Below are 10,874 nucleotides of genomic sequence, written 5' to 3'. Positions count from 1 at the left end.
GTGGCAGAAAGGGACACTCGAGGACCAAGGTCTTGAACCACATTTTTATTGAATGGCAACTCTGTTGCTCATGAATTTTTGTTTTTATAGAATATTACAGTACAATATACAAGTTGGAGCTTGCCGTTATGTTTTTTTTATTGATAATTAAGCTAATGCCCGAAAGCTGTTGGATCCTGAATATATAAGAAGCAAGTCTAAACTAGAAGAACGTGGGATTTCAACAGGAAGTTTGCATCGTATCACATATGAAGTAACACAAACAAATATATTTGGCTCTTGAAGCATATACTGTTTACTTATGAAGTTTTATACAGTTTGAAAGTTTAACATTATTCTAAATGTCTACTGTTTTTTAAATATACAGCGATCTACACTTCGGTGTTTCACGGACAAGTATTCAACATCTTATTTAATTACAAATCTTTACATTGCTTGTCAGCTGGAGTTTTTTTTTCATTTAACACCTGTCAATGGCAGGTCTGGTGATTAGCTTTCATACTCCTCCCCCCCCCCTGACTTTGGTGAAGTTTTCTTTCTCGAGCACGAAACCCAGCTTTCAGAGCGAGAACTGGAAGTGGCCCAAAGGTACGCTGCTCTCTCGGCTTTCGTCAACGGAAACAGAACTGTGAACGAGAGGAGGAAGAGCTGAGATGAAAGAAGAACCGAAAAAAAGTCAGCAGCCTTGCAGAAGAGTGTGGACCAGGCTCTCTGTCTGACACTCTTTCAAACAGACCCTGACCTGCCCGGCTGACCAGCCCTTCGGCATTTTAGGAATCATATATGATTGTTTATAATCGTTACATTACTTCAGTCTGATTCTATGGTGGGATTGGAAGCCCTTCTTAAGAAGAAGGATTCGTTTGGAAGACCACGAGTCCCAAGTTTGAGAGACCCCTGATCTGAAGTCGTGTGTCCCCAGTTAATGTTCAAGCCAACAACTGTGTACGTGCAGTACAAATCCACCCGTACAAAAGACAAGTACACCAACGTAAGAGAGAAAAAACAAGCTCCATCAACTCCCACCTGTCCTTGGGTCAGCAATGAGGAATTTCCAAGTCTGGATTCCTAGGGAATAATACTGCTATAACTTCTGAACTTCTTATTTTGCATACCTGACAGCATCAGCACCTGAGAAGATGTAATGGTGATTTATTTTCTCAGGTACTGTAATTGCAAAAGCTTTTATTTCTAAAAACAGGTTGTCACAGCGTCCTAGTCTTAGTTAATAAGTCTTGCAATAACACTTTACAAAGCTTTTTCGTTACAAGGATGCAGAAACATTGGAAGTCTGGACTTCATTGCTGTATCTTCTGTTTTTTTTTTAAGTGCTGTTGGTGGACCAGTGAGAGGCCATCCTCCATCTGGCCCAGTTTTTCTACACCAGTGCCCCAGAATAGTGCCCTGAGACCTTGTGCTCTATAATGTACTAGGATGTGGATGAAATGTGAATGCAAGGTCCCGTTTCCATGCTCTTTTTCTGTTAATAAGAGTAGGGATCATAACCAGCTAAACCGCATCCTAGGCACAATGTGGTCTTGCCAAATTTCCCCTTGAACTCAACTGGTGAAGCAGATTCTAACTGATTTGTAACCTCATCTGCTATGCAATGAGGCACCGGTGCAATCTGGCTTCAGAATATCGTTGACAGGGCTCCGACACTTCAGTGGAGGATGAAAAGCACTATACAAATGACAACAAGGAATTTCAGTTCTTCCAGAAGTGGAAATGAAAAATCAAAACACCCCAGACATTCTGTGTTTTTTTTTTCATGTTGTAGCAGGAGACGTTACAAGAAATTAGATTTAAGACTGTATTTTTTCATAAGGAGGAAAAATATAAAGACCTATCATCAAACAAATCCAAATAGTTAATGGACTTTTTTTCTGTGTGGAAATTTCACCCAGAATATAACCAGGTGTTCCAGTACAGGGAAGTGGGGGAGCCAGACCCTATCCCAGCAAGCAATGGGCACCAATCAGGATGCACCCCGGACGGCACACCAGTCCATGGCAGGGTACCCACAGACAAACACACTCACACCAGGGCCAGTTTCCCAGACGCCAGTGCCTTTGGACTGCAGGAGGAAACCTACACCCTGCAACTCACAGCTGGCAGCCCACTGAAGCTCAGCAGGTGTGCAGGACCTGGAGGGGAGACTCCCAGGAAAAACGAAGGCTGCTGCTGGAAGGGGTGTTAGTGGGGCCAGCAGGGGGCGCTCACCCTGCAGTCTGAGCGGGTCCTAATGCCCCAGTATAGTGACGGGGACAGTAAAATGTAAACAGGCGCCGTCCTTCAGCTGAGACGTAAAACCGAGGTCCTGACTCTCTGTGGTCATTAAAAATCCCAGGGAGTTTCTCAAAAAGAGTAGGGGGTGTAGCCCCAGTGTCATGGCCAAATTTCCCATTGGCCCTTCCCAATCATGGCCTCCTAATAATCTCTATCTATGAACTGGCTTCATCACTCTGCTCTCCTCCCCACTGAGAGCTGGTGTGTGGGAGAGAACTGGTGCACTCTGGCTGCTGTCACATCATCCAGTTGGGGCTGCACACTGGTGGTGGTGGAGAGGATCCCCATTACCTCTAAAGCAGTTTGAGTGGAGCAGTTTAAGTGTAAGGATTATTATTATTATTATTATTATTATTATTATTATTATTATTATTATTATTATTATTATTATTATTAACACGGGGGCACCCCAGGACCAGAAGACTCTTTAAAAAGAATCTTCTGGAAAACAATTTCTTGTGTATTGTGCACTGTAACTTAAAGACGCACTAGCATCTCCTTGGAAGGAAGAAAAAACAGGTTTCTTTTCTACATATCCTAAAAAAATATGACTAAAAAGAATTCAAAGTTAACATTCATTTTTGGACTGACGTTAAGACACAACACAGTTTCCTGACAGAATCTCAGTGTGAATGAAGACAGAAAACCAGCAGTTTCGTTTCTGAGAGAACCTCCTCTGTTAATTTCAGTTCTTTAAAAATATTTTGGTTTGAAATGCAGTTCAGTTTACGTTTGTGTAGATCAACCAGAAAAAAAAACTTATTAAAAATAGACATCACCACCTGTTACTCAATAATGGTAAAAAAAAACTAACCACATCAGTATTTCATAGGGAATGAGAAGATGGAAAATGCATACAATATGAATCGGAATCTGTTGTCACAGAAGTGCTTAGGAAAGGCTCTCTCATCTGATAGGGAAAATTTGAATTTACACTGCTCTGGATGTGCACACAACCATATGAGAAAACTCCACTGTGTAATCGCCTTGCCCTTTTAAAAATATATACCACAAGCATCATATACAATTCAGAACTACATATATAGTAAATTCTCAGTTGCGACGCTAATGTGGGTTACAATGTCTTTCGGGTTTTACAATGTCAGAAGCAGAGTTCTAGCCACAGGATACAGATGAATGAAAGTGAGAAACGAGCCTGTCATTCCAGTACGTTTTTTTCTCGGTAAGAAATGTTGATCATATCATTTTTGGTTTTGAAGAAATAACTGTTTCAACGATTCTACAGAATCAGGGTGTAGTGTGTACGGCTCACATGTAACACAATTCTCAAATTTGTGTCTGTGCACTCACGGGGACATAAGAGATGCTTTTGCTACAGGTTGTTATTATTTAAAACGAAAAATTGCGGTTGAAAGTCATCCTTTTGCCATCGACGACCCCGGACATGGAAGAAAGATCAGCTTCCCCAACCTTTTAAAAGCGGTTTGGTGTTTCTGCGAAGTGGAAAGGTGAATAAATTAAGCTTCTTGCAGTGAGATCTACTGCATGATAATGTATGACACAACTGCACGCTGTCGCATTTCCTTGTCGAGGAAGTCAGGCCCAGCCCCTCCCCCCTTGCTTGTTAAAATAAAGATCCTCCGCTACATTGCTGCTTTCTTTCACATTTTCTAAGAAACGTCAATAACGCCGAGGACAAAGAGCACGTAACTTCACTTTCCAACTGCTCAGCGTCTGGAGGTGAACTTGAATTCTTGCATTAGGGATCTCTCAGGACTCAGGTTCCACAGCACGTGTGACTAGCTGCAACTTCAAGGTAAACATTAGGCCATACCTTAAAAAAAAGCTATTCAAGTGTTTTTTTTTAGTGCAAAGGACCATTACTGGCATGCCGTGTGCAAAACATCACACCACATGATGCTACAAGCAAAGGTTACAGACCACCAGCAACCACCCAGCCTTACCAACAATGAAGCATTTATTGACACAGTCCAACAGATAAGTAAAAACTTCTGATTTGAATATAAAAGCATGCTGTTTGGCACACAGGACAGGCTCTAGTATTATATAGTAGGGTCTGTGTCTGCACGAGACAGATGTCCTCCAGTCTCCAAGCTGTGTCACAATGTGTGATTGCTTCTCAAAAGTTTCAGTTCATGAGTCTGAGAGAGAAAAGTCCCTGATTTCCATAGCAAATGAGTAAGTTCAGAAATCAATGATTTTCACAGCACAGCCTCTTCCTGAGTTTCCACAGCATGTTTTTCAAGAATGGCTGGCTTGGAGCATACTTGCATTATGTTTAACGCCAAAGAGGATGATAACAAAATCGTAAAATTTGAACAGCCAACTGATCTTCATCAACCTGAATGCAATTGCACTCTGTGAATATAACCAGGTGTTTCAAAGGTTAAACTTTGTTATGTTTACATAAGTCACTTATTAAAATGCACCACTTTGCATGTCTATTTCAGTAGTATAAAGCTTCTTGCTTGGAATTGAGAAGCACCAGCATCTGAAACACTGGAGATATCGACAAAGATTTAAAGCAAAGAAAAACAGAAGCACTGCTTGGGTCCTACTATTTTTCTGTGCCTTCAAATGTAGTTAAATCCAGTGTTGTTACTCATTTAAATAACAGGAAAAGACACAAAGTACTTTGGTGTTGCTGTCCTGTGGCCGTTGGGTTCAGGACTCAATTGGTTCATCCTCATGTGCCTTCTGTTGGGAGTGTGCATGTTTTCCTCATGTTCATATTGTTTCCTGCAAAGGGGATCTCTAACAATCCCTGTGTGCCATAGACCTACAGTGGACTGACATCTCTGCTTTTTTTTGTTTCAGGGATAAATGTAACAGAGATGTTCAGAATTACTAACAATTAGTATTTCTTTTCAAGGCTCTTGTAGGATGTTGTTCTCGTCGTTTGAAATGCACTCTGGACCCGTGCCAGGTTTCTGCTCTGGGATTCCTCGGAAAGCTGTTCTCCATTCACAGTAATAACTGCTGCCTAACGAGGCGTTGCTGTGGTTTCTGGGCTCTGTCTCCCAGCCGCTCGGCCCCAGGGAGACACAAGAAAGCCCCCAGAGAGGGAAGAACTGGTGGAGCTCTCATTTCTATCAATTACACAACCAAAGGTGTCACCCCAAGACACCACCACAGGGCTCTCTGCACTACTGCACTCTCTGTGGTAACCTCACTCCCTCACAAAACCTGGGCTGTCTGTGATGAGGGAACACTCTTCTAAATTCAGTTGGAAAGTCAGTCGATAAGTTTCCCCTGGCTATGTTTTCATGACCCAGCCTGTTTGTGCGCCTGGTTAATACAGCCTGAAAATACGTAATTGCAGTGTTTTAATAAGATTATAGAAATCAAACCGGAAAGAGAAAGCAGGAGAACAGTGGATAAATAGATTTTGTTTGATCAGGCAGGCAGAGTTTTTCTTACCAACTGCACTTTCTCAAACATTGACACATGGGCATGCGTCGTCATATTTATTTTTGCTATTTCAAGGTTCTGAGTGTTCTGTCGTACACTATTCTTGCCAACTCACTTTATGTCCCAGAAACTTTACTGTCAGCAGGCACTGCACCAGACTGCAGTGGTTAGGGATCTGCACTCATACTGTACTTTTCCAGTAAGATACCCGACAATATGTACCATATGGAGGCAAATGTAAGTCACTTTGGATAAAGCATCAGCCAAATAAGTTGGTACGTTCAACTCCCTGATATACTTGTGTGCTAAAGCTGTTTAATCAAATTTAGAAATATTCCTTACAAACAATAGCTTGGCAGATCTGGTCATGAGGAAATGCTGGGAAGAATGGTACTTTGCAGTGCCTTGGAGATAGGACACAGGGTCTGCTTGGAATCTCAGCTGATACCTGTTATTTGCTCGTACAGCTGTTCACATGTCAGCGGTTATGTCCTGTGAGATCTAGTGCTCAGTTGCTCTGTATTTCTTTCTCCTTATACCACAGTCCCTGGGAATACAGGGTAACCATGACCGCAGTCCACCTGCACATGTGAACTCCGTACTCGCCCTGTAGAAGCACTGTCCACTGAGCCCTGGGCAGGACTGTCTTTCCCTACACACCTTCACATGGGATGGGGTTTCTCGGGAAATACAGGTGTCGGAAGAGCGCGTTCACAGCGACAGCCTGAACATTCAGAAACATGGACAGCAGGAGCAATACAATTTGAAAGACAAGAAAACCCCTGTCCATGCAACGTTTTTCTGCCATCTTTAATATAGTCATTGTGGCGAGTTTTTCAGTTCTCAGCAGGTCTCAACAGTCAGTCACAATGTCTTTGTTGTTATTTTTTTGAGTCCTCAATTTCAGCTTTGTTTTAGCTCTTTTTTCTTCTTTATTTGTTCATAATGAATATACATATGTGCAGCTACATTTTGTAGGTATATTTTGAAATCGTTTGTATCCCCTATTGCTAGTGCAGGTGTAAATCTGAAATACTGTGTGTTCAGCTGTGACTTGATTGTTACGATCTGGTCTGACCTGACTAGTAGCATTGCAGAGCTGTGCACAAAATATAGGATTGTTTTCTTTCATTCTTGATATTCTAGTTCACAACTGAAATGGGTGTGTTTGTTCATGTTGCAGCAGGTCAGATTTAAACACAAAGTAGAAGCTTTAGAAGATATTATTCCCTATTCCTATACCAATGGTTATTAAAATAGCTGAAGAACATTTTTGTGCGCCAATTTGCCAGTCACAGCACATACAGTATAATCTAGTATGTGTATTTACGCATTATTATTTTAAATGTTGTTATTTAAAAAGTAAACTCTTATCTGCTGCCAAATGTAGCAATACTTCCACAGTGCTTTACAGAAGGAAACTAGGACAGTGTACCAGCACTTTCATGCATTTAAACCAAAACACAAGCCCTTAAAACATTCACAGCAGTAGGTTTAAACTGTTGTGATGTTGCATTTATGCTATTCTTATCTCTGTGGGAAGATGTTCCACTTGTTTGTCTGAATCCAGAGCAACAGTCCCCAAGGAGTGTATGGCCAGCAGGTTTGCTCTGTGTGGGAGACGACCAGTCTTTTGGTTTCACTTGTTGTTTTCAGCTAGTGGACTTCCTGTTACTCCGAAGGCCTGCATTTCACAGTGCATAACAGTAGCCTTGACAACAGCACTGTAGATAAGCGATTACACAAGGGAAAGCAGAATTAACCCTGTACTGCCTGTTTTTTTCTTTCCCGCAATGGAAGTCTGAAAAAACGATGATGTGAGAATGGGCGCAATTGATTCAACGAAGATGACACCAGGTTAATTTTTTTTTGTACTTAGGTACAACTATGGAAGTAAAAATGAGGACACACTAGACATATTTAAAAATAGACACAATTGTTACAAAGGGAACATGTTGATGAAGTTTAAATTGGAAAATGCCATTTTTTTCATGGTTTGCTCCCACTTATTTTTTTTGTTGTGCTTCATTTCTAACGCCACCCTGTTTGTCTTGTTCTCCCATGGCAGGACAGGACATGTTGGGCCTTTCAGAGTTTACTTTGCACGTGGTTCGTATTCCATCATGTGTGTGTTTATACACTGCTGTGCAAATGTTTTACCGTTCAAAACGTGTATGTTACGAGGACATTACTGACTCAATGTCCATGAGTAATCAGTTGTTATTGATTATAACAAGTAAAACGAGTTTTGTACGGTTGAAGCAACTTTGATACAGTAGTTAATAATTCTGCTTGGTTTGAGTGAGAATAAAACAAAGCCCGTTGTTCAGCTGTTTTTAATTCAAACTGAACAGAACCTTCCAAAACCTAATCACAATACATTGAGGGAAAATATACATTAGCAGTCAAAATCCAATTGACTGAGACATATTCATTGCAAAAACATTGCAAAAAACAAGTCTGTCAGGTTTACTTGCCGCTCCAAACAAAAGAGCAGATGTTTCAGTAGAAGATCAACATATATAGTGTTTCTCTATAAAGAAAAGAAAAGAGTTGAAAACAGAAGAATAATGAAAAATGTCCGAGAAGCATTCATCAGAAGAGTGAATAAAGAAGAGAATGGAAGAATGTCAATTTGAATGAATGGGTGGATTCACTGCATTTAGTGAATGAATGAAATAATTGGTGATCGAATGAGTGAAATGATTAACTAGTGGATGAATGCCTAATTAACCTCCTATAAGCCTCTGACAGTTTGCACATAAAAAAACGAATAAGCGACCCTTACCTTTATTTCCACATCTCTTGTCATCGCATAACGTCATACTCCGAAAGCTGTGTGCAGGCCTCTGGCTCAGGGGGTAATGTGGACAGCTTTGCTAGGGTGTAAAACTTTCTGACAGTAGCTGAAGCACAATAACAGCCTCCGTGTCTTCTAAAATGGATGATAAACGCTTGTGCAGACGAGTGGCTTGTGTGTATAGCCTACTTTCTACGGAGGGCTTCCTACGTCTTATAAAAAAGCTATATACCATTGTACAATATAAGGTTAGTAATAAAGCACAGTGACATCATAGTAAAAGTATGGCCAAGCACAGGCAGCACCGCCATTGGAAAACGCTGTTGTTTACAAGAGCTCTTGTAAAGTATTCACCGTTCATCTATAAAACGCATGGCTTCCGTAGCTGTCGTAATACTTTACAAAGAGCCTTGACGTCCAACAGGATTTAAACTGTGATGAATGCCCCCACCTAGTGTCCTCACAGGGTAATTCACGAATTTCCTACAACCAACACTGAATTCCGGAGGAGGCTGTCGAGGGACGTCTGCAAACGACAGGATATGAACCGTAAGTAATGCTAATTATTCTGAGGAAGTCGAAATTGAAAACATAAGACAGTAGAAATACAACGTTTCGGCTTTTCCTAGCTGCTACAGTGTGTTCAGCCTGATGTTTTCTTGGAATGACCACTTCTTAGAAGGGTTTTGGTTGAAGTAGCTCCTTAATATATATATATATTTTTAATTATTCCCCGAACTAGAGACTTTCTCTCTCGGTGTTTTTACCTTGTCTGAAATGTCCTGTTTTCATTCTTGTTGTACGGTATGTGCACTGCAGTCTAATACATATTTCTATATTTCATCTTCTCCGTTCTCCACTTCTTTCTTATTGCTGTGTTTACTCATATAATCGTTCAAAAACCTCCTCTGAGTTACTTTATCAGCTCCTTCCGAGAATGTTATGGTTTCCTAATGCATTATCTAATTCCAGGTACAGGAAGCCAATACAACCTGCAGTACGATATAATAACACGATTATAGATGTGCTAATACCGGGTTTCACCACAGCATTTTTGTTTTGTACTTTTAAATATTTGTTTTTAAGACACGCTTATCTGAAGCTGGCCCTGCCTCTGTGTGTTAATTGAACTTTCTCTTAAAGCCTGCGCTTGACAGCAGTTTTTTTTCTTCTTTTTTTTTTCGTCTCTAAATCTGGGATCAGCCGTTGTTAATGACTGTGGTGCAGCTCGGGGATTGAAAATCCGGTGTATTACGGAGTAATAAAGACGACGTGCGCCGTCTGAAGCACTGCTGAGCGACTGCTGCTATTCCTAGAGACGGCCGCAGAAGAGCTAAACTCAGGAAACTACCTATTCATGACCTACAGGGGGCGCACGATGGCGCACTAGTTCGCAATTGCTGGCTCAGCCTCAGCAGATACTGTAGGCTGTGGGACCTCTAGTGTTGTTTACGAATCGGAAATCAAAGAATAGTATTTTTGCCTGAAATTTACAGACACAAAGCACGCTTCAATGTAAGCTACTTACAGTATGTCGTGCTTTAAATACGTAAACTGGCTTATACATTTTAAGGCAGTTATACATCATACTTCACGTATAATTTTGCTTTGACCTAAGAAACCTTTAGTTTATTGACGTTATATAAGTTTATTTTAATAATACTGTGCTTTCAAAGTATTTCGTGAGTTACATTTTATGACTTGCTTCAACATGATTTAAGTACAGTGTGTTTATATTGTTTCTATATGTAGATTTGGAACCATCTACCTTGACTCTTTCCCTACAAACCTGTACGAAAATCATGCTATATGTAATGTCAATGTACATGATGATTCGGAAAACGTGTCATTTTTTATATAGCTGGATATTTGATATACTTCTCTATAAACTATTTGTGTACACTTGGTGGTCTTGGATTGTAATAAAACATGGTGAATAAAGGTTTCTTGACAGACTTCAACAGTGAAGATGCTTGTTATAGTTCAGGCGTCAGAGATTCGGGTCCGACTGTCCCCTTAGCCGAGGACAAGAAGAGACTGAAGCAGCATGTAAGGGCTTTTGTACACGAGGGTTAAACGTCTACATGGTATTTTCGAGACCTTGTGTGTTGTAAAAATAACATTGAAAAATCGCTGAGGTGAGAAAAGTCGGGAGCGGCCCAGGAAGAAGACAGAAACAAAATGAGGGGGAGTTGTATTCAAGGCCCTTGAAGCAGTGGTATCTTCTTGCAACTGAGACTGCGTGACAGATAAACCATACCAACTGAAAACGTCTGGCTCCTGGAGCGGTCCTGGAGAGGTGGCGCCGAATCATCGCAGGGCTGTCAGGTTTGGAGGCAGCTTGCCGAGTCCTTATCGCCCTGAGAGAAGCTGAGGGAGGGGCTGAAAGCCA

At 41.0% G+C, this 10,874-nt stretch overlaps 2 long non-coding RNA genes across 3 annotated transcripts; one reads left to right on the top strand and one right to left on the bottom strand.

Annotated features, from left to right (window-relative positions):
* Positions 1-30: 30 nt before the first annotated feature.
* Positions 31-9,692, bottom strand: LOC107077184 (uncharacterized). Its single transcript, XR_001478268.2, has 3 exons — positions 9,250-9,692; positions 8,471-9,008; positions 31-626 (listed from the first exon to the last, which is right to left on the bottom strand). It is a non-coding gene; the product is annotated as an uncharacterized lncRNA (long non-coding RNA).
* LOC107077185 (uncharacterized) lies at positions 3,374-10,420 on the top strand. Of its 2 annotated transcripts, XR_011190197.1 has the most exons (4): positions 3,374-3,472; positions 4,119-7,539; positions 7,751-9,031; positions 9,686-10,420. It is a non-coding gene; the product is annotated as an uncharacterized lncRNA (long non-coding RNA). The 2 variants fall into 2 exon arrangements; XR_011190196.1 differs by having other exon boundaries at positions 4,119-9,031.
* Positions 10,421-10,874: the final 454 nt, after the last annotated feature.

This window comes from Lepisosteus oculatus, chromosome 1 (assembly GCF_040954835.1).
Source record: "Lepisosteus oculatus isolate fLepOcu1 chromosome 1, fLepOcu1.hap2, whole genome shotgun sequence".
NCBI classification, from domain to species: Eukaryota; Metazoa; Chordata; class Actinopteri; order Semionotiformes; family Lepisosteidae; genus Lepisosteus; species Lepisosteus oculatus.
The sequence above is the reverse complement of the archived record's forward strand: the minus strand, read 5'-3'. Positions and strand labels throughout refer to the sequence as shown.